Source organism: Patagioenas fasciata, chromosome 10 (genome assembly GCF_037038585.1).
Source record: "Patagioenas fasciata isolate bPatFas1 chromosome 10, bPatFas1.hap1, whole genome shotgun sequence".
Taxonomy (NCBI): domain Eukaryota; kingdom Metazoa; phylum Chordata; class Aves; order Columbiformes; family Columbidae; genus Patagioenas; species Patagioenas fasciata.
This window is the reverse complement of record NC_092529.1, coordinates 14,282,088-14,306,396: the sequence shown is the minus strand read 5'-3', so window position 1 is coordinate 14,306,396 and position 24,309 is coordinate 14,282,088. Positions and strand designations below refer to the sequence as shown.

The 24,309-nt window shown below is 37.9% G+C and overlaps 1 protein-coding gene across 8 annotated transcripts in view; it reads left to right on the top strand.

Moving 5' to 3' along the window:
- Window positions 1-24,309, top strand: part of LOC136105736 (contactin-4) — a 335,594-nt gene that overhangs the window by 36,685 nt on the left and 274,600 nt on the right. For all 8 annotated transcript variants that reach the window (XM_071813202.1, XM_071813201.1, XM_071813208.1 and 5 more), the window contains exon 2: window positions 2,783-2,827. The gene's annotated coding sequence lies outside the window, so the exon portion shown is untranslated. The remainder of the gene's footprint in view (window positions 1-2,782; window positions 2,828-24,309) is intronic.

The following is a 24,309-nucleotide window of genomic DNA, read 5'->3' as shown; positions in this document are numbered from 1 at the left end:
AGGACAACTGGAGTGGCGACTGGGGAGCTGCATTAAAAGAGTGTTGTTGCCTCTTCCCTTTGAGGCAACTTCATATCTGTGTTCTGAAGTTTTTTTTCAAAGCCTTCTGTTGACAAGGGATGCAGAAAATACTGAAGCTGCTAAATTCAGTTTTTAGTGTGCTGTCTTCCATAGTGTCACCTAGGGGACAGAGCACTGTCTGCTTCCCTCTGTACTTGTTCCAGTCTGTTCTTCACTTGGGATGAAGGTGTGTGTTTGAATTGATTGGAAGCTAGGGCCAAACCCTCCAGGCTACAGGAGGTTTTTTATTATTTAGCAAAATTGCTTGAACACCGCTGAATATTTGAGGGTAATATAATTTAAATGCTTTAGGTTTTCAAGGCTGGAAGTCCAGATTCAGTGCTGCTTGTGAGGATAATGTACAATTACTTTAATCACCATTTCAAACGCGTGACTATGAAGAGCAATGTCCAGCCTTTTGCAATTAGTACAGGATGAAATACTGTGCTGAAAATAAAACATTCTGAATTTGCCTTTTCTCTGGTTTTCAAGTAAATATCTCAGTGCCAATGCAAAATGTTTTAAGAAATTATCCATAAAAGCGTGTGTTGTTTGGAAGCTGAAATTTCTGAAGGATTTGAGTAGGTACATGCTACTGGTTTGATCTGTGAAATAGACAGAAGTCACAATGTAGAGGGTTTTTTAACCAGTTACGTGTTTCTTCTAATGCAAAATTACTCAGTATCCAAAGCACTCAGTGGGCATATGGGGGATGAGATGTCCTGCTTGAGTGAATATCTAACCAATGTCAGCAGCTTCAACAGAAGCAGTAATAGGCTTAGTAGTAAATGCATTTGCTGGGATTGTGGAGGAAGAGAAAAATCAAGATTTGATCCAGAGTCGCCCACATGGGTGCCAAAAAAACCCCACCCTAGCTCAATTATGCACACAAGCATGACAACGATTTGAAAAAAAACACAGAAACCACTAAATCAAATGCAGTTCTGAAGGTTGTGTGACAGGTGTTTTGTAAGAAACCTCTTTTTTCTTTGGCTCTCTGCCCTATGTGCCCACGTAAGTTCAAGGATACTTTAGAGATGGATAGACAAGTATAGAGAAGATCAGAATTTTCAAAGTAAACTGGAGGCTTTTTCTTCATTTTCAACAGCAAGGGATGGATTTGTAGGTGTCTAAAAATATGTAGCAATGTTGGTGTTAGAGCATTTCTTAACTGATGCAAGTTGTTTTCCTAAACTTTCTATGACTGAAGTGCTAAGTTGAACAGTTACAGTAAATAGAGTAATATTTTGATTGGTATGAAACCATTTCTTCTTGATGTCTAATTAGCGTAGCTCTGAATGTCAAATATTTATCTGCTCTACCCAGCGTTGTGCTCACTTAAGTGGGCTCCATCTGGCTCTGCCTGCCTTAAAGCCTGTTCCTCTCCAAACCAGCTTGCCTGCACTCAGCACTGGTGCTGGATCCCACCTGTCACCCATCAGGTTGCTTGGACTGGGAGTGAGCTCTTCACTCCAACAAATCTGGGTGGCAAAGTGGTGCTGTGCAAAACCACACATGAGCCAGTCTGTAGCTCCTTGAAAGCAGTTACATTTCATGAGTGTAACTTTGAAGTCCAGTTCGAGAAATGTCACACTAAGTCCTTCCTAAAAGCTGCTGGTTGCTTGTGAGTAGTACATATTCAAGCGAAGCCATAATATGCCTGCAGACTCCCAGTGGTGTAATTCCCCAGCACAAAATCTCCCACAGCAGAGCTGCTAAGAGCACATGGTGTAGAAGCCTTTTGTATTCTTGGGGACTTCAGCAGCAACTGTATTACATACTTGAACAGAAACTGGGAGCACACTGTGGTTGTGACTTCTTCATCTCGAGTTACAATACAATCTACACCCTTCAGTTAGAAAATGGATGATCAACAACTATCTTTACACCAAATATCAGACTTTTTTTTTTTTTTGTTGCTTCTATCTGGGATGTCTTGATAGCGCAAAAGTTTATGTTAGTATGTTTGCTGTATTATCGTGCTCACCCGATTCTAGCTTCTGAAATACATCTTCCGCATCTACTATATGTATTTTGTGTCCCCCATAGCCAGCTACCGAATATGTGAAGCTATATAATTAAAAACATGTACTGAACAGATTGCCTATTGTTTTTCTACTTTCCAAGATTTGTTTAGTGGGTAGTTTGGATGATCTAATGATTGTACAGGAACTCCTTGGGAAATGGCTGTACTTCAGTCCTTTCTTTGAAATTTAAGTTGGTTTGATGTCAGCTGAGAGTTGCACTGAGTTAGGAATGAAAGGGGGAAGCTGAGCATTTATGCTAGCTTTGGGAAACCAAGAGCGTTTGGGCAGTGGGGGGATTCACTGTGAGAGGTTTTAGCTTCTGAAAGTGTTTATCAGCCTTTAGTGAGGTTGAGTTCAAAATAATGAGGTTCAAATAGTCCCAGGTGGAATAGCAGAATGCCAGTGGAATGTGCCGAGGCTGCAGTGAGCAATGGGCTGGTGAATAGTGGGTCATGGCTGGGGGCTCTTGGAGAGGAAGACTTTGGTGCAGTGGGGGAGAATCATGAAATGAGCGGTGGCAAAATTTTGTGGAGTACCTGACTAGTTTACTACTTCTATCTTGTGGTACTTTGTTTATTTTTAGTTTGCTACTTTCAAAGACAGTCTTTTTCTCCAGAAAAGAATTTATTATGGATAAGAATTTAATGACTGAAAATACTGTATAACTGACTTTTCTTATGAATTTCTACTTTCAGGTATTGGAAATTTGACGGAAGACTACATATCATGCACTGGAGAAGGTAACAATTCTTTAATACTTATTTTGATTTGTTTGTTGGTGATACTAATTTCTCATCTTTCCTAAGGCCATTGTATTGAATGTCAAGAGAATATGCCTCTTAGTTTCTCAGTATGTTGACAGTGAGTTTTATTTACCTTTTTTGAAAGAATATATGTCAAAAGTCTGCATTTAAATTTTTTAGCATGTATATATTGCATTTATGCAATTCTGCATTGGATGATGTATCGAAAACATGGAACAGCTTGCCTTCAGAAAACTATTTTTGTAAATGTAGCATTGTTTAAAAGAATGTATATAACTTAAAGAATGAATCTTTTACAAAAGGATATTGATATCTCCTTATGAATAGTGGGATTTTTTTTCTGGACTGTCTCAGATTTTTTTGGTCGTGAGATTTTTTCAAATCTGGTGTTTGGTTAACTATTGAATGATGGATTCTACAGTTGAATTAGACAAACCAAACTGTGGCACTTCTGAAACGCAAATTATAATGGCATCTCAGCTGAATGACCAAAGTAATCAAAATTGTTAGTTGAGAGGTGGGGTTTGTCCTATATATCCTGAAACTCTTTTGTTTTGTTGGTGGTGGGGGGGGGTGTGTGTGTGTGTTTGGTTCCCCTGCTACACTTGGAACAGTGTCAAGTATGACATATAGATTTAACTTTAAGAACTTGCTCTTTGGAGTGTCCATCTCTGGTCCAGTCAAGAGCAGAAGACTCTGCCTTTCTGTGCATTCCTCTGCGTCCCTCCTGTGTTGCTTTTGTCCCGCCCCAAAACGGGCTTCCCTGAATCTTGGCTTCCATGTAGCCAATATCCACAGATAAAACTGCTTTCAAAGAAGAACATGCTTTTGAGATTTAACTATGTTATCTACAAAAGAGAACAAAACCTTTCCAGAGCTTAGAATGAAATATTTTTTTTAAAAAGTGATCTTCCCTCTAAATTTTAGACAATATTGCCCAATCTGTTCAGAGAGGTTACAGATACCTTCTCATCAAAATATTTAATTTCTTAATTCTTCTTTTCCTTGGAGAAATTCAGAAGTTTCTCCTCAGTCCCAAGTGGTGTTTACAATGAAAACTGAATTACTGCTGTAGATCGAGTAAACTACTCTTATTCAGGTTGGGTGGTCTTAAACTTGCAAAGCTATCTTTGTGTGAGGTTTTCGAAGACAGAATGATACATTTTGTGATATATCACTTTCTAGTGGTCTGAAAGGAAAAACTTATTTCTTAATATAAAAGATAACTTTGAATAATGGACTCCTCATCCCTTTGGACAATACTCCTAAATTAGCTTCAAAGCCATTTCTCAGGTAAAATCTCATTTTCAGGTTCCCCGTAGTAAAAAGGAGATACTGATACCCATTTCATTTGGAAAGTGTTTTCAATCTTCTGATGAAAAGTACTTCTGAAGAGTTAGGCAACCTTGATTAATTGAGCCTGAATAAGAAGTGCAGGATCAAATCTTGGGATATTATTTTTAGGCTGCAGACTTGTGTTCTGCATTCCAAATCCTTAAGTGCCAGTTTGATGGCAAGTGTGAATGACTGAAGTAGACAGCTATATGCATAATAGTAATGGCTTGCAAATGCTGACACCACTGTAGACAGAAGAATGGAAATTGCTTTCTGTTTACAGAACAACGTAACTATTTGGTAAACACTTCTCATTAGGAAGTGTGTGATCAGAATTTGTGTTAAATGCCTCAGTTCTGTGCTATAAATGGGGTGGCATTTGTAGTGAAGTGGTATCAAAAAAAGTTAAGTGTGGATAAGTACTTAGACAATACAAGTGCTTAAAAGTTCAGTGATGTGTAATGTTTAGTTCTGATTACAGGACCACTGTTCTTGTGGTGCATGGGAAGGGGGGAGGGAGGGAGGGTGGTGTCAGAATAGTATCTAAACCTCTGAGATATCTTGAGCAGAGAAATTGCATAAACTTTGTGTGCCTAAAACCTGCCTCTGGGTGGTGGGGTTCTTGGCTTGCAGCATACCTTGAGATCCGCAGTTGTGCCCTCAAAGATCTGAGCGCTGCACACTTTTTAGGGAAGCGAGGGGTCACACACATTATGCTTCACAAAAGTACACTTATGGGCACTGAAAATTCAGGTTTTGTACACATTTCAGCTCTCAGGGAGGGAAGGATTCCTGACCCTCACTCTTAAGCAGCATGTGGTTCTTGCCAAGCCATAAGCAAGGCATGGAGGAAGCCACATTTGGGGTTTTGTTTCTTATCTGTCTGGTGAACCAAAACTGGCTGTTGTTTACCTAAGTGAGTCAGTAAGTACAGATTTGAAAGGAAACATTTATGCATTTTAATAGTATAATTATAAAATGCTATTTTATTACCTGTCAAGCTAATTAAAACAGCTACAGGCTACAAGTCATCTTAGAAAGCTTGTAGCATCTGTGCATTGTATTCAACAACCAGGCTTAAAGTGTAATTTTAATTAGAATTATTATGAGCAGACACAGTGTACAGTTGTGCTGGAGAAATGTCCTTGCCTGCATAGGAATGCTAAATGTGCTGGGTAATAGCTCTAGGAGAGGAAATTATAATGAGTATGCTTTCTGCCTTATAGTCTGAATAGCAGTTAATTACGACATGGTTTGAAACTGTAGTCTCTTTCTTCCTCCTCTGGCATCCAGCATCAAACTGGTAGCTTCCCATTTGCCTGGTATGGGAATATTTGTGTCTTGTAGCTGTTGGCTACTTGTATCTGGAGAGCTGCCACTCATTCCAGGTGGAAATTTCCTCAGTTAAAGTGTTGTGGGTCATTGTTTAAGAGGATTACTTGGATATAGGCTTACTACACATAATTTTTAGATCACTCTTTCAAAAAGAGAGGTTTGTGATTTCCAGACATCCCTGTGCTTATCCAGATCCGTGGAAATTAACTGTCCTCCTTCCTAGGCCCCTTATTTACAGATGTCTGTCACCATGTCCTCTTATTCTTTCCCTACTTCTCCTCTGAATATCTACTATCTCTTTCCCCCTATTATCTCCTGGTTTCCTTCCATCCTTGTTCCTTTCTAGCTCTTTGCACCATCTGTGCCTCTCTGCCATCCCTCACTTGTAGACACCTCCTTCTCTGGTATTAGCTGAATTTCTCATGCCACTAGTGGTCCCCTCTGTGTGGAAAACTGATTCAATTGTTTTGAAAAACTGAATTAGCAAAATTGCCGTTTTACGCTGGATTTAGTGGCATCTTTTAGAAGATGAGCAGTCTCTGCTCTCTTTGAAGTTGCACCTCAAATATAGTTCGCTAATTTTACAACAGAACGAAATGACAACTTTTTAATACATATAACTTGGATTACAATTAATTATTGTAGGGGCAGCATTTTTCTTGATAATTTTTCCTTTTTTCTTATGTAACAGTAACATTGAGGCTGGACTACCTGTGACTTGATTTTTCTTCGTAAGAACTTGATGAATACAACAGCACCAGCTGGATACTTGAACAAAACTTACAATAAAATTATGTTAAAAGTCATGGACACCTACCCAGATCTTCCCTTGCAAACAGGCTTTGCAAGATGAGCTATTTCATAAAGATGTGCCTCATTTCAGTGAGAGTTTTCTCATATGGTTGTGCAAAAGTTTTAGTGTATTGTCTTTCAAAATAGGTGTGAATATACATGTTGTCTGTGTTCCCTGAGTGGGTATATGGGATTGAAAATACAGCCAACGAATGTCTGGTTGGTTAATGATGCCATTATTTAAGAAATCTGATGCAAAGAATATTTCGGCATGAATCAAATCTCCACTTCTGCACTTGTTTGATATTGTAAAGAGTTTATTATGGCCTTACAAGAATGTTAAGATATCATGGAGTTTAATATACTCTGAAAGCAGTCCTGTTAAAGCCACTGTTACTTATGATTGATGATGTAGGTTATAATGGTACTTCTAAATCTTGTGTTTGTGTGTGCAAATTACTATTTTCCAGCTTTTCGAGGCTGTTAACTTTATCTTATGGTGCAGCCCATATTTAAAGATTTCATGTTGCATTAGCCTTTGATTAAGGGGAAAGTAACTTTGATAAAATGACACTAAAAGTGGTTCTGTGGACTAGCTTAGAATAATTTATCACTCTTCATGACTGAGAGCAGATTTTTGGACATGAGGGTCACCCTTTGAGGATTAATTTTCTGAGATAAACAGCTAATGACTGTTGGATGATGATGGCCAAAAGCAATTATTATGGTATTTTTAAACTGTTAATTACTACTATAAAGAGTCACTGAACTGACTAAGTTTTAAACATTGCTTAAATAGCTATGTCAAGATGCATCAGCCTTGATTCGAAGGTGTTACTGAATGGTAGAATGGTGATACTTCCCTGCTGCATGCTCTGGCAGAAGCAGGTCCTGGCCGTCTCTTTTGCTTTTTCCCTATTAAATGAATGTTTTGCACCCTTTAGATTAGCAACTAAAATAGCCAGTTGGCATTTTTAATTGGAGTCCCCTGTAAACAACAAAGTAAATGTGTATTTTCCAGATATTTTGAAGAACATTTTTCAGCTGGTTTATGTTTATAGGTGGGTGTCACTGTTTGCTGCTTACTTTCTGGGTTTCTGGTTTCCTTTCTTCTATCTCCTTTTTTAATTTCTACGACATTGTGGTCAGGTGAGCTTAAAAGTACAGAGGAAGAGCATATTGTGAGGACAACTCCTGAACTGCTGAAAGATGGAGCCTTCTTTGGATGTAAAAGTGGTAGAGCCTGGGGGTGGGAGAAGGAATAAAAAAGTATGTCTGAGATAAACTACTTCCATTTAATAAAAAAGGATGAGCCTTAAACAACGAAGATATAGGTAGCTGCTGTCAGTAGCACTACTTAAAAGGAATGAGAAGCTGTCTTATGGAGGGATTAGTGTAGTGAGAAATAAACTGCAGAGTCACTGGAAGCAAGCAAGCCGTACACAGTCTACATGCTCTGCAAAAAAATAAAATGGCTGCTATAATTCAATTAAAATCGCAATAGGCTTTGCTGTTTGAGATGGTACATCCGTCATCCTGTATCTCCTGGTTGCTGGAGCCTCCAGGGATACTTAAGTTAGCGTAGAGCTCCTAGAGAATGCTGGAGTGACAGGTCTGGAATGACATGATTATCCATTTACTCAGATGCATATTCCCCAACACACCTATAGAGTTTGGACTGCTGCTTGGTCTTCATGCATTTGACACTTTTGAGTAGATCGTTAATCTGAATTGAGAGTCACAGTTTATCCTACAAACCAGAAAAAGAACACCATATGCTTTCTAAATAATCAATTATTAACAAGATAATGTAGAAGGTAGCCAAACAAAATGAGATTTACTGTATTTAGTATTTTACAAGTATTGTGGATATAGGCTGGACTTCTAAAATCAAAAGCAACTTTTTACCCATTTCAAAACTTCTTTTTAGAGAGCAATTTAAGCTAGAACAGCTGCTGAATTTCCCAGAACACATGGGTTTAAAAGGCTCCCTGTGCCAGCTGGACTTATTTGAAAAAGTATATCCACCTCCTTGAGTTTGAAGAACTAGAAATTACTTATCAAGTTAAGATTAGTAAATGAATTTCAGACCTTCTGTGTCTCTATACTCAATGTTTCATGGTTAGCCAGGAGAAGTGTTAGGAATTAGAGGGAGAATTTCTTCAGCTCCAGCATCTTGGTCAGAATCTATCACCAAAATGGACATGAAAGTGCTTTCTCAGGTGTGGAAGATGCAGAAGTCTGAATACAACTATGCAAATGCCCTGTGTGATGTGGCAAAGTTAAAAGTGGAATCCTTCTTGGGTTGAAGCAATGGCTATTATAATTATAAATATGGCATGTCGTTCCCTCAGGCTTTAATATAAGGGAGAAAATAGTTGGAGGCAGCCTGCTTGAAGGTGTGCAGCACAGAGGAACGAAAGTCTGAGAAGATAAACCACGGCGTTAGCAGGGTAGCTGCACTGAACCTTCCCAAACTGTAGCACAATGACAACAGATATGCAATAAGCACTAGATAGGTTTGTAGAAAGGCCATTTGATTTTTTTTTTTTTTTTTTTTTTTATGATAAACCGAACTTATCGGGTTGTGAGGTCAGACTGGGAAAGAGGTCTTGGAATAAACAGAGGCAGCAAGCTTCTGGGTGCTTGCAGGTGAGGGGGACAGGGAGTGAAAGCAGGTCTGCTCTATGCTGTACCAGTGCGTCTGGGCAGAGTCTTGTGGGGGGGTTTGTTATTCTGGGCAGCTGTGCTTGGTCTTGATATGCTCAGGTATTACTTTGGATGAGTCAGCAAGATGCATCAATTGTTTAAATGCTTTTATTTTTGTGGTTGATTTCTTCAGCTTTCAATGCAACTCATTGGTGAACTGATAAGAGACTTTCTTCCAAGCAAGTGTTTTAAAGAATTAAGTTTATTTCAACAAGTTCTCATTAAAAGCAAATATCTGTTGAAAGCTTTCTCTGCCTCCTGGCAGCTTGTTGTAAGGCTGTTGGTGATGGTTGTCTTCCAGGGTTCAACTGTACAAGGAGACAACAGTGGGATTTCTGGGATGCTGTGTGAGAACTGTGCGTCTGGGAGCCCGAGAACCCCAACCTCTGGCAGCTTTCTACTGCTTGGGCTGTGGACCTGCACATAAAATGTTTAAGATTTTTTTTTTTAATTATTTAAAGAAGTGCTCATGATGTTTGAGGAGCTGAGTGGCCTCCAATCATTGAATCAGTGACATCCAAGGTAGAAATTACAAAAGGCCTGAAGCACCCATAAGAGGAGCTCTGTCCTCAAGTGAAGGAGAAGAAATCAGGTTTGAGATTAGTATTGGTTTTAGTCAGATTAAATTGCACCAAGTTTACTTTTTTCCCCCCAATAAGCAGAAAAAGTAAGCTTTTCTTCCTTCAGGTGGGACAAAAGGAATGACAGTTATTTTGACCATTGCTAAAATGGCTTCTTAGCTATCAAAACTTAATTATTTGAATGCCTTGAATATGCCCTTGGCAATTTTCAATAGCATCAATTAACATTTAGGAAATTAATTTTGGACTACTGAATATTAAATATTTACTTTAGAAATGTAAATGAGGTGTACTAACTTGGCATCTTGCATGCCCCTTACCCCGAATATTCATAAGGCAAAAAAATGCTCAAGTTGGCAAACATGAAGGTGTGTTTTGGTGCTGACATTATGAAATACGGAAGGATTGCTGCCAGCTTTTGATACTGTATCAGTTTATTCAAGTTCTTTGCTCATAATCATGGAGCTGCAGCACTTCAAAACACAGTGAAGTGATACCTCTGGCTAGAAATGAGCAAATCCAAAACCAAACCAAACAATGTTTGGATGAAACGTCAGAGCCTGTCTACTCCTTTATGGTTTCTTGTAGCACACTTTATGCTTTTCTTTATTTCTTGGGAAACAAATATTTAACAAAAAAAAAAAAAAAATTACACAGAAATTAAGGTGCTTCAGGAAATCTATAACTACTTAAAATTCATCTTTGCAGACTAAAATAGTTAGTCTAGTCTTTACTAGAACCTAATTTTATCACCCTTATATTGTTACCAATACAAAATATTATGATTCTGCAAAAAGATGTTATGGCATAACTTACTCTTTGCAAAGTTTGCCTGGTTGGCCTATTTATTTTCGGTGTTGGTCTTAGGTTCATGTTTGCGTCTCTTGCCCCAACAAAAGTGCCTTGGCAAGCAGATACACTGTTTCAAAGGATCTATCTCCCAACTTGAAGGAATGAGTAATATGCCTTAGGGCAAATTTTGATGTCTATTTTGACTTTTGATTCTTTTTTGCTTAATTTGTTCAACCTGATCATTGTACCTGTTTATACCATTTTACGAAGAACATCTTTGCCTCCTTGCTTGGTAACATGGGTTTTGTTTCAATTTCTTGTGATCTTTTTATAAAAAAAAACCTTCTTATATAAAACATTACAAGTTTTGTTTTCATAGAGTAGTTGAGGCTGGGAGGTATCTTTAGAGATGTAGTACAACTGCCCTGCTTGAAGTGTTCTAATAAAATGTTATTATTTCAGTACTTAGTGAGTGGCAGCTGTCCTCAATACACCATGTGCCATAAAGAAGGAATCAGTATATAACTCTTTTTTTTTTTCTGTCTATGATAGTATGTAATTCCTTCTGGTCTTTTTTCATCAGTTCAGCTCTCTTGCTACTTTTAAATCTTTTAGAAGTTATCACTTTAGTCTTATACCCACTATTTTGATTCTTCACATAAAACAACTCCTTTCTATCATTTTTTCCTGTAGCACTTTTACTGTTTAGTCTGTTTTGTACTTCTGACTCATTACCAGTTATGAGCATGCAGCGATGATGTTAGTTGTCACTTAGTGTAAATACTTATTTCAATACCTTAACTGCCCAATAATATTACTTCCTGAATATGGAGCTAGTAAACTGTATTTCATACACTGCTAAAGTTAATGGGAATTTAGATCAGCTTTGTGGCATCCTACTTCAAAGTAGTTCAAAGATCTCTTATATCCTCACTTTCCTCTTAATCTTTGTTCCTCTCATGCCACAAAAATTTTCACAATTCTACTGCATCACCTGCTTTGATACATGAGATGTTATCTTCAGCGCAGTCCCTCAAGTCTTTTTTTTCTTCCGCAGGAAACAGAAAAAACTTTTCATAGTGAACAGATGTGTCCTGATTTTTCTTCGTTTTTGTTTAGGTTTTACCACAGTCTGTTATACTAAAATTAAAACACCTCCTCAGAGGCTGATTAGAACTTTCTCCCTTTTCCCCCTATAAAATGTCACTATAGCATCTCTTTCACTTTTTCTTGATGACTTATTTCAAAAGGTGTGCAGTACAGTAACTGCAGTAGGCTATGTGTCAAGTTATGCCACTTGAACAGGAACTTTAGCTTTCACCATTGACAATCTCATTTTAGTAATTCTTTTTGATAGTGCTACAAGAATATATTGCTCACAACTTCATGTACCTTGAGATCTTGAACTTCCTGATCTTTAGCATTCAAGCATTCTAAACAGCTTGAATGCTCTAGGGACCAGCTCACATCTGCTCTGACTCAGCACAACCTTGCTCTGAATTAGTCCTTGTGTTCCTCGTTCCCACCAACACATATGGAAACTCATTCTAGTTCCTCTATTATTGTTTTTGCCTTATCGTTGACTTCTGTTGTGCTCTATTGTGTACCAATTTATAGCCAGCTAACAGTTTGTCTTATAAATGTCTAATGGAGGTTATATAGATTAGCTTGGCTAGGCTTCTTTTTGGATTAGAAGGCTATTGGAAGGAAATGACTGTCCGACCAAGGAAGTATGAGCCCTTTACTTTCTGGCACTTAGCAATATGCTTCTCTTTCTTCAGCATCTGTTTGGGACTTCTGAGTTGTGCACTAATTACACTTGCCATTTAATTAACCTATGCACACATTGGGGATGGATGTGGTTATGTGCATCTGCTCCTGTGGAGAGGGTCCTGGGTTGAGCATGTGACATTGTGCACTGAAGCAGAAGGGCTTGTGCCTGTGGCACGTGTGGTACAGATGAGTGTTACCTTATTAACAGCTGGCTTTGACACTTAATTGCATTAGTGTGAACTTTCTGTTTCCAAGCAAGGTGTAAGTTGTCTTTCTGTGAGAACCTCTGGCCATATTGTCTTTCTGCAAAGAAATGTGGACCTCAGCTCACTCTTTCAGCTGCTGAGAGTCTGCAGCAGCTCAAAGTCATTATGCAGCGTTACAAATAACTTCAGACAGGAGATGTGCTACTTCTCTCTGGAGTGTTGCTCAGATCTGGAAGTTGCTTTAGTTTTTAGACAGAACTGTATATCCGGACTAAGTCTGGGCATCCCCATTTTATGCCATCTCTTTGTTACTGTCAGAACCCATCATGTACATCTGCCAGACCGTACATGTGACGTGCGTGCTAAGTAGCTGCGTGGGTTTTTTTGCACAGCAAATCTCCCAAGGAGATGCTGTCATCTGTACTGGATTTCCATTTATTTCTTTTGTGCTTTCTGCAACTTTCCTTAAGTCACATATCTCATTGTATTTGCTTGTTATGTGAGCCTGGCTCTGTTGGTGACCTGCAGTTCTTAATCTTGTAGGCTTTTGGCCTTGTTTTATCTTTTGAGGCCTTTCCCCCACGTATACCCTGTGTTTACCATCTGCATTTTAGAAATAGATTTCAAGTATTTTATACTGTATTTTCGGTGCTGTTAATTGTACCAAGTTTGCTTTCTGTAGTAATATACAAAGTGGTTGCAGCCTTTTTATTCTGCTACAGCCAGGAGCAGAAAAAAATCATCAGTTTCCAGATGACTTTCATTTTCCTTCCTAAGCCATTTTCATGTAATTCTGCATTCCAATGCTCTCTCTGTACTAAAGCTCTTTATGCTGTGGTGTATTTTTAACTAATGATGTGTCACTGTACCAGCTTGGATTTTCTTCTATCTATTCTGTAAACAACTAAAGTTCCTTTTAAGGGAGAGGAGGAGGAAAAGAAACGGTGCCAGAGAGTTACAAGTCGTGTTTGTCCTCATGCAAGCAAAAGAGCTCAGACTGGCCTAGGACCAAATTAATTAAATGTTCCATTTAGTGGAAGCTGTCAGTTAGGAAGAGATAATACTTTCCATCTGAAGTGCTTCAGTGGTAGAGAATAACATCTCTGTGTGAGAAGCGGCTTCTGAATGTTACACAAATGTCAAAGCACTAGCAAAAGTTTTAGGGCTGAGACTTTGCTGGTGAATGTTATCTCTTGGCAGGTTTATCTGCTCCAACTTTTCCATTAAGAGGGGCAGCGTCAGCAGAGTGTTTAGGGATTACAGGAGCCAGAAGGACCAAAGCATCATGGAATCGAAGGAAAACTCAGAGTAGTTATTCTTGTCAGTGGATTGCAGTGCCAGGTCCATGAGGAGCAGAAGAATGTGTGGGTTTAGAGAATAATAGTGGATAGAGTAGCTCTTACATTAATATTTAATGAACTGGTAATTGTGACATATAATGAGGAGAGAACACTAAACCTCCTGGGATTATGTTTGAGAAAGGAGTTAAGAAAAGGACTTGGTCAGAGTAAAGCAATACGTTCACAGAAGGGTTTTTTTTTTATTTGCGAAGTGTGTGTGGGGAGGAGGACACTGGAATACTTTCCTACTGATAATTTTCTGCAGTAATTGAATATATATATATATATATATAGTTTCAGAAACTAAAACTATGTAAAGTCAGTTCACTGGAATATACATCCTTAGGTTACAGAAATGTGATTTTACATACTGTAGATTAGGTAACTTTAACAAACATTTACTGATGTAATACTGCCCTCTGCTTAAGGAATGCCAAACTTCATTGCATATTTGTACACTTAAAACATACTTGAGCAAAAATTGTGTATTTTTATCCAGGAATTTGGTTCATGTGCAGGTCTGGAAGCCTAGATACATGGTATTTTGGGGATGCAAAATGGATGCAAAATGTGAGCACTGACTGGATTAACTGTATGGCAGATGGATCCTGTTACCCATCTGGTGTTGCAGGATTCTCCTTATGACTGTGAAAGTAACGTGAAGTTTTTTGTTATGCTATTCTAAAATGTTTATGTAATAATTTCAGTTTATTAGAAGAGTCTTGACTAGAGGTCATTAGGCAAAAGAATAGAGGTTGTTAGGCAAAAGAATGAAGCTAATTCATGTATCCATGAAAATCAAAATGACTGATTTTGATTAATCTGTTTGAAATAAATACGAAAAATATGAAAAATTATTTGCTTGCCATTGAAGTGACTTGTACAGTAGCAGAAGCCAGTGCACTATCAGACATGTTGGTTTTGGTTGTAGCCATTTTAAGTGATCAGCTTGGGGTCTACTTCACAGGCAAAAAAACCTGTTTGACACTTATCTTCTACATAGCATTGTTTTTTATCCCTCAAATGTTAGTTTAGCTGTGCAAACTGAGTCTACTTCTAATACTTTGGCCCAAGATTTGGCAAGTGTTTGTCCAATCCATGATGTCCTTTGTATTGGGGGCAGCCAAAACTTGAAGTGACGAAATACATGGGAGATACCTGAAATAGGTTACAAATGCAGATAAAGGTGTTAATACGCAATCAACACAGCACACAAACATTGGCAAGATTTGTTTTCCAACTTGAGTAAGAACTGTCAGATGCACAAATGTGATCATTGTGTGTCTTGTGGGTTTTTTTTCTCCCAGTTCACCATGTCACTTCTCTCTTCTCTTGATAGAGCCTCAGCTTGCAAGCACTCAGGCATGTCTCAGCCTTAACCAAGGAATTACGCCATCTGGGCTGGAAGAGATTAAAATATTAACAAGAGTATAATCAAGATGTAGAGTCCATGACAACTGTCTGCTGCTCACTAAGGTATAACCCTATGCCAGCAGAGGTGAAAGGGGACTGTTCTGTACAGGAGGAAGAGAAGCTTGCAGAGCCCTCGCCATGTTCTCCTGCCTACTCCTGTCCCATGGCTCTTACAGGACCTCCATGAGCTGTTTTGCAGCATCCAGACATACCATGCATTCAGCTGATGTAAGTTCATGTCACTTGATTAGCTGCACTGGAGTGACATTGATCTGTCCAAACCAATCATTTGTCCCGTGTTCTGCCAGTGGTGCTCATGGAAAAAAAGCCCATTTCAGAATTCCCTTCTCAAAGTCTGGGGTTAGTAACACAAAGTGACAGAGTTAAAACTCTGCATTTCATATAAATATTAGATGTGATATGTTCTGCTTTATTAAGAAAATCTGTTTGGCATTCTGTTACAGAAGAACTAATTGGGTCTGTAGTGAGTGCGTAAATTAGGGTTGCCTTATGCAGCACCACTCATTTATGCACATCAAGGTTCGAAAAGGTTCCTAGGCATCTCTAGAAGAGATATGCAGTTCTGCTAAGTTAAAAAATAGCAAAAAGGTTAAAGGATGTACATGTATATGAATCTTCTTCCCCAAGCATACACATCCAATTGTGCAATACGTAAAATACCAGGCAATATATTAGGTATGTAACATAGTGCTCGAAGCTCCCTGCTCCATTTGTCACACCTGACCCGATAATTCACAACTTGTAATTATTGGGCTAATTTAGCATGATTTTCTATATAACAGCATGTGTGATGATTAATATCTTATTTTTATGTTTTCAAAATGAATCAGTGAACCTTTGTCTCCATAAAGATATGGAGGAAAGCTTTGAGACATGAAGAGGTATGGGCACATGTGATGCCATAATTTTGTTCTCATTGTAATAATCAGAGAAACAGTCCCTCAAGTACACAACAGCGTTTGGTCCTTACGGAAATTAGCTGAGTGCCCAATGCATCTGAAATCCCGAAACACCAGAAGAGGTGGAATGTAAATGGCTCTTTTTTGCAACAAGCTGGGATAAGGAATACTAGTCCCAAGATGATGCCTTCTCTAAAAGTGAATGGCTTTCCCTAAAAAACATAGGAAAGTAACAGAGGGAAGTACATTCTGCATCCTGCAGCATGACTGTGGGGAGGGAACACATGCCAAAACAGCTCCCAGGTTCCTGGCACTGCATGTACAGACCCTTTCTGATTTCCTCATGCATTGAAATGCACCAAAGATGCATCAAATATGATGTGAATATCAAAAATTAACTGTTGGAGTGAATAAAGGACTCAGCATTCCAATTTAATATGAATCACGCAAAGCCATTTATTACAGAAACAAGCCTCCTTATATATGTAGTTATTTCCTGATCACGAGTCCACACTCCAAGCATGCATTAATTGATATTGTCTATGTTCACGAACTATCCATGTGCCCGAGTCTCACTGCTGATAGGTCTGTTGATTTACATCATGTATGCAGGACAGGGCTTTAAGTTGCATCAGGATAGATTCATGTTAGCTATTAGGAAAAAACCTTAGCAAGAGGAAAGTATTGGAAATTAGTTTAGAATATGAGTCTCTATCTTCTGATAGAGCATGGGGTGGGTAGTCAGGAATGCCTCCATTACAGGCATTTGTAATGAAGGTTTAAGGTCCCTTATGATCCTACCTTCTTACAGCCCCTGCAGTACATCATGGGAACCAGACTGTGTCCTGAAGGAACAGCATCTATCTGGCAGCAGGTTGTATATTGTCTGAGGAGTGCTTACAGCTTGTCTGGGTTTCAATCAGAAATGCTTTAGAATACAGAAATGATATTATGGAATTCAAGTGTGCTATGTGTATGCAAAGGACTATGTTAATATAGACTGGGGCCAAAGGATAATCCCTGTCTTTATTTCCATGTAAGTGGTATGAAAGGTTGCCTTTGGATTTTTGTTTTCTTTTTTCCCCTCTTGAGAGGGCTCTGGTGCCTTTAAACTAGGCCACAATTCCTTCCTGGGAACTAGATATCTCTTCTTATCTCTACATACTGTTTCATAGGCATTAAGATGTTAGATAAAAATATATGAACATAGTCAAGCTGGAAACACAAGCTTTCCGATTCTCAGGAGAGTGGTCTGACTACATTGCAGTGGCAGTGAGTGCTGTAGCCTGGCAGTACTATGTGATTCAGCCCAGTAAACTTTGAATTTCTTGAAGACGCTCTGGGTCACAACAGCAGGAAGGAATTAAATAATTTGATATCGGACTTTCCTCTGTAATGTGGTAATAAGGACTGTAATGCCTTTGGAGCAGAAGGGCTTGGGATCACCCACTTGTTAGATGAGTTCCCATCTCAACTTTTTATATATAGCTTCAGTGTGTTTTTCCTGACAGTGTATTTGAAGGGAGATGATAGCAAGCATTATTCACTTAAACTTAGCTTTATCAGGTAGAAATTCTCAAGAATTGGGGGCTTAATCCAAGCAAATGCAAAGGCTGCCAAGTTTGCAGTCTCAGTGGGATTTTGTTATGACCACACCAACTCTTCAGCACAGTGCTTCCGGGCAGGAAAAGTGCTTCAGACATCAATGTTGTAGATGTGTTTGGAGCTTCAACACTAAGTTTTACCTCCTAGGCAAGCTTTTCACTAGACTGAAGTTTTAAGAATCTGAACTGGGGAGTTAAGTACTTTCTTCTCATATGGAGTGTAATGTGAAAAGGACGCGTCTTAGATTTACAAAAGTGTTTTCACCACATAATAATTATAGTGTGTAGAACATACCCTTTAATTAAAACAAAGGTGCTTGAGAGGAATGAAATAAATACACCTATAAAACGAGTAAGTGCTCACAAGGTTTCCATTTAATCAATAGTCATGTCGGCAGTGATTGCAAAAAAACTTCAGTACACCAGTTTAATCAGAGATGTTTTTCCTGGCACGGGGGTGGAAAATATACTGATTAATTAATTTCTATTCCTGGAATGAGACAGCCTCCCAGCAGAGCTAATCTGAACAGCTTGGTGACATGGCAATATGCAGTAAAAATGTAAGTGGTCCCTGAGTTCATGTCGTCAGACCCAAGGCAAAACCCCCAGCCAGTGCTGGAGCTGATTAATGAGCAGGTCTAGTCCAAAAGAACAAGTGGTAAAACTTCAGTGCTGGGGGATGCTTTTGATGCATTGAACATTTTTTGCCTGGCTGAGAGTTCTTTTATTACTTTTTATATAAGTAGTTTTTATGTTGGGGCTACTTTAGAGATCTTTTCTTTTTCATTTGCATGTCAGACTGGCTCCCTCAGTCTGTCCTTGCTCAGCAAGCAGGATCCTGGTTTGTTGTGCCTGTAGGGATGCAGACTATCCCAGATGAGACTGGAAAGGTAACAGGATTCTTTCTAGGAGGTATTGATGTGCTAGTTGCATATAATTAGGAATGTTAACAAGGGCATTATTGTGCTAATTATTATGCCTAATTATGGAAAAAATAGAAAATTTCATGGCCACTTCCTGCTAGACATAACTTACAAGCTTTCCAGAGACTAAATACATTAATTAATCTACTGTGCATATTTAAATATAAGAATATACTAGGAATATTTTGTGTTTCAGAGGAAAAAGAAGAAACAAGTGTATGCAAGCTTTCTAGTGAAGCAACCTACTTATGTAAAACTAGACTAAAAGTAATTACAGAAATGTTTTCAGTGATCCAGTTGATAAGACAGCCCAGCAAGCAGCTGTAGGAGAGCAGGAATTAAACTGGACCATGGGGGAGAGTAAACAGAAATATTTTACATTGGCTTTAAAGGCAAAAGTGGTTTAATAATAAACTCTTGGGTGAAGGAGGGTAGATTTGGAGATCCTTCTCAATACATTTGTTGTTCTAATGCAGCTGTGTATTTTGTATACATGGACTGAATTTTGTGTGTGTGGTAGTGTTGTGGTTTTTGGTGTTTGTTTTTTGTTTATTTGTTTAAAATCTTATTTCTGGCTTTATTGCTATAAGTGTTTTTTACCTGCTTTCACAGTCCGTGTTGGCAAAGTTGACACTTCACACTGCTGTAGCTGCATGACTGCAGGCATAGGCACATGAGACACTTGACTTCAAAAGCCTCTCCTCTGTGTGGTAAATCCCCCGTTCCACCATGCATGATTGATAAGCTATTCTGTACCACTTGCAATATCCCATGGAGAACTTTCTTCAGCACTCTGTCAAACTTGTATTGAGAGGTGGCCAATTCCACAGTGAGTCAGGGCTGGAAAAAGTTAAGTAGCATTTCAAGGGTGGGCAGTGGTGTGCACAGAGCATCCCTCACAGGTCTTGACTGGGATCTGTGTGATGTTAAAATATGTTAAGAACCTCTGGATTCTGAACCTGATTCTTTATGTTCCTCTAACTCCACAGGAGTAAATGGACTTACATGGAGTCATACTGGTAAAGTGCAAATGCCTAAAAGCTTTGGTGGGTGTTTGTATGCAAACATATTTGGCTTCTAAAATCATCTTAAAACAGTTCAGTGGTTTATTGCATCCAATAAAAGTAATTGCAATGACATTCTGTGCAACTGGTTTACGTGCTCAGAATTTTAGGTGGCCAAATACAAATGTATGTAGCCATGTTTTTAGAAATGCTTTTATTGGACAGTTGCAATTTGCTCTTAGTTCATTAAAATTAGTAGATGGGTGTTATGATCTATTGTGAATGACGTGAGCTGTTAACCAAATCCTGTAGTGAAAGTTCTTATTACAAACTGTAACTCAGCCTCTTTTTATTGCTGCTCTGTAGTGACAGAGTTCACATCTTTATCATCCTGTGAATTAAGTTAAATTTTTTTTTTTAAGAGGACAAGACCTCCTAATGTTCTTTTTCTCCACATTTACTTGCACAAGAGAGTAAGAATCTGGGCCTAACTGTAATATTTCAGAGAGTTACATGGCTGCATCATTTACTTGATGGGAACTTTGAACAGTATCATTCAAATATGAAGAATTTGGACTTTGGCAAGTAACACTGAACAGCAAAGTAAGCTACTTTGGATATAACTTTACCCATTTGCTCCCTTTTCAGCCCTGTCAAAATTGCTTGTTTTTAAATCAGTGCTGTCTATTATGGAGCATTACAGAGAAATCATACAGTCAAGAATAACTTGTGCATCAACCATTTCAGAAGTTGAGCACTCCAATCAGTTGACTCTAATATTCATTATGAAAGCAAACTCCTGCTGATTGTAATGAGAATTTTGTCTGCATGAAGCTTTTGTAACTGGGTCTCAAGTGGTACTTCAGACTTCTTAAGTGTGTTTCAGAATCTTTGCCCTAAGATAATCTTTCTTAAAAATAATGCAAATTGCTCTTAGAGCCTTGTTAAAAAATTGTGGTATTTTTCCACAGGGTCAAATGGACTTAAAAATCATCTCATATCTTGATCCAAAGTTTTTGAATCATACAGGTTTAATTGGAATAGCCATGTTATGTTTGAGTTAATTATATAATCTAAAGCTCACCCTTAGTCCTGAAAGCTAGTAAAAAAAAAAATATGTTTGCTGAATGCTTAGTAGCTCCTTTCTCAGTCTTGAAGCAAAATGTTATGCAGTGAAAGGAAGACTGCAGTGAACCTTTATTGCTTGACTGTTTTTCAGAAAGACTGTCACTTAAAAGACACAGAAACTGGCAAGAAAGTTTGTAGAATCTCCTGTCTCTCTCTTTTTTTTTCCTATCAAGAAGGCTTTGGATAAATCTTAACTTTTTTTGATTGATCTGTAATTTTTTTGGGAGCTCTTCTGGAGTGAATCTACCCAACTTTACTGTTTTGCTAGTCCTTGCTAAAGCAATGTGTTTCTCAAGGGAAGAGTTAACACCCAGAGACAGGGTAGAAAATACTGATGATCCAAATAATTAAAGCTAATTAGAGATTGGGAATGTAGATGGAAGAAACCGAATTTGGGGATTTCTTGTATAGCTCGCAACCTCAGCAAAGTTTAAGGACCAGTAAAGGGCAGGAGTGACCTCTGAGGCTCTCACCCACACATCTCTGTGGCACAGTGATGGAGAGTGTTACTAAAAAAACCTGTTGTGTGGTAATTGTCCATAAGAGCCATGTCTCTCAGCTTGGAAAGGGAAAACTTGATGCTGTGGGGATGTACTGTATCTTTCAAGGTTTTTAAATGAAGTACTTTGCAGTCCTGAACAGATGTTTGTGTGATAATGAAATAGATCTTTTGCAAAAGACTTCTACCATCAAACTGAGTAGAAGAAGCAACTGTGTCATGGTGCTGCATGATTTTAAGATTAAATGGAATAGAAAAATCACAAAGTACCTTTTCTTAAGCTGATGAAACTCCAGTAAGAGAGCAAACTTCTGATTTTTAAATTGTGAGGTGCTGCTAATCCCAACAGTTGGGCCATCAATCTTGTGGAAATTTGCTGGGTTTAGAAGTGGTGGAATTTGCAATAGTCTTTGTGTTTGTCGTAACTGGTTTGTGAGTGGTGGCAGACCTTAATTAGCTTGACACAAATTCATTAAAAAACTGTGCCATGGTATACAAGGTCAGTGGCTGAGAACCTGAAATATTGAGCTAAAATAGCAGAGGGTCTTGCTGATAACCAGTTGTTAATGAATTTTCTCCAAAAGAAAGATTGCGCAAGTCAAGTTACAGGCAGGTAATTTGACAGATTGGGCAACATAAAACCACAAAGTTGATGCTAGATGATGCAAAATTAATGAATCTAGGCTGTTATTTGCTTTGCAAGGATATAGAAGCATTCAGAACATGATACTAGAGTATGTAATTGCAAAAATCCAGGTTTGGGTAGTTGGTATCTTTTTTTCCTTTAACATTTCAACGTTTGTACTGTTTGGTTAAATCTTGATCCAATGATGATCCATTCCTTAAAAGTGCTTAAAATTGGTGAAAACAAGTCACTTTGGGTTTGTTCCAGACACCAGCAAAGTCAATGAAAAGGCAGTGGGATTTGTACCTATGTCCTTGTTTAGGAGCTACTTAATAGACAAGTATATTTTTTGCATATATTTTTGCATTTTTTTACCATTGGTATTATAACACAATTCTAAGTCTTGATTTGAACTGTTTTCAAAGTTCCCAATATGATTTGTTTAATCAGTTCTTTCAGTCATAACTCGTTTGCCATTTTTTTATTCAAAAGTCATATTAATCCTTTGTTCAAAAGGAAAGTTTATTTTTTAATATTTATTTAATTCTCTGTTGATCTTATGAATCAAATAAATGTAATTGCATTTTGATTGAATGCTATAAAATCCTCTGGAAAAATAGTGAAGATTTCTTAAACATTGGAAAATCCTTACTGCAACTTTTTACATCATCAGAAAAACCCCTCTTGTATATGAGGTGGTTTTTATAAACTGGGAAATGGTGCTGGGCTCCACAGGACTGAGTATTTTGCTTGACTGATAATTTTGAGCTATGTTAATTGACTATGGTCTTTGCTAAAACAAGCAAAATTTCCAACAGGCCTAGTTTTACTGTTCTTCATGTGTGTGGTGTTTTGGGGTGTTTGTTTGTTTTGTTTTAGTGTTGAAATTGGACATTTGTAGCCCCTTCAAGATTTGCTTTGGTAAGTTCAATGTCTGCTAAAACTTGTGACATTAAGGGACTGAAATGTTCCTTTGATACTGTTCTATAACACTAACGCCTCAAAGTGTCTATAATTCCTTGATATGTTTCAAGGGACATGCAAAGTATTTGGGGGGGGGGGGTGGGGAATAAAAATCAAAAGCGCTGTCCTTTATTTCTGTAATGCAGAAGTGTCAATTAAAAAAATGGCATCTTCTGGAACAAGAACTGTATTACCAAGATTTTTTTTTTTTATAGTTTATTATATTTGTGAGGGCTCAGAAAGCATTTGTATAAAAAAGATGACCTGTATATAAAAGCCTTCTGGAAAATGTGATGCTTTTATGTTATGTTAAATATCTTTTAGCAAGGATGAGTCCATTTGCAATATTTTTCCTTTCAGTGCTTAAAAGGCTCAGCATGCACCCCTAAGTTAGTGTATTTTATGTTATTTGTATATATGCATCCCTAGTCTCTGTGTTTTCCTGGCAGTACGTCTATTTGCATTCATAGATCATTCCTACAGTGTTCTACTAACCAATGAGAAACTTTGTGCAGTGCTTCATCTGTTAGAAAACACTCTTTTTAGTCAATTATCTAAGCCATTGCTTTATTTTTTGGTTTTTTTATTAGTTACAGAAATACATTTTAAATGGTTTTAAAAATAAAATATTAATATATTTTCTTTTAAATGTGTAGTCCTCAAGTCTGATGCATCCAAATGTTCATTAAAAATAATTTGGATGTAAATGGTATTGTACCAGAATTCAGCTCAGAGCACTAATTACGTATAAAAGCTTTGGTTACGCTAAATGTTCAAGTACTTGTTAAAACCAGACCATTCCAAATCATCATCATTAGCATGGATATTATTAAATAAATTTTATTTTGAGAAGTTCTGACTCAAGGTAAGACCGATATCTGAAAACAGAAATGAAAAGGCTGAACATAAAATGGTAAGAAGGAGAAAAACTAAGTCTAAATGTTTGGCAGAACTTTTTCAGGAGGTTTTCTATTGAGTTAGAAAATGGGACAATAGGGATGAAATCTTTTTCTGCAGTGTGTATAGTATGTGTAGGTTTGTGGTTTTTTCTTTATGTACTTGCTATGTGTAGAATCTTCCAGTGCAATTTTGTCTGAATATTACAGAATGTTTGTAATATAGTGTGTTTGCCTTTGTTTTCGTTTAAGAGGTCATGAAAAGAAATAATCTATTTTTTTGTGTGTGAACATGTACACACATACAGACTAAACACTGAAGTATGTAGAGTTGTCTGTTGGGCTTGTCACAGCTGTAACAAGCCAATAAGCCCTTTAAGTTTTGTGCGTAATTCTCAAGAATCCTTAGTAGTTTGCTGTAAATACTTTGTTATAATGTGGAAGACTGCCATCCGTGCTTCCATTTTTGTTCCAGCGGCCTTAAGTGGATTTTTTCTTGTCTAAAGTTATTTTTTAAAATTCAAAACAAAGACCCTTCCCCCTAATAAGTAGCTATTTATTGCCACTCCAGACTAGGCAAATCTTCATCCTGTGTTTAGGTATTTATGGTACCTCTTGAT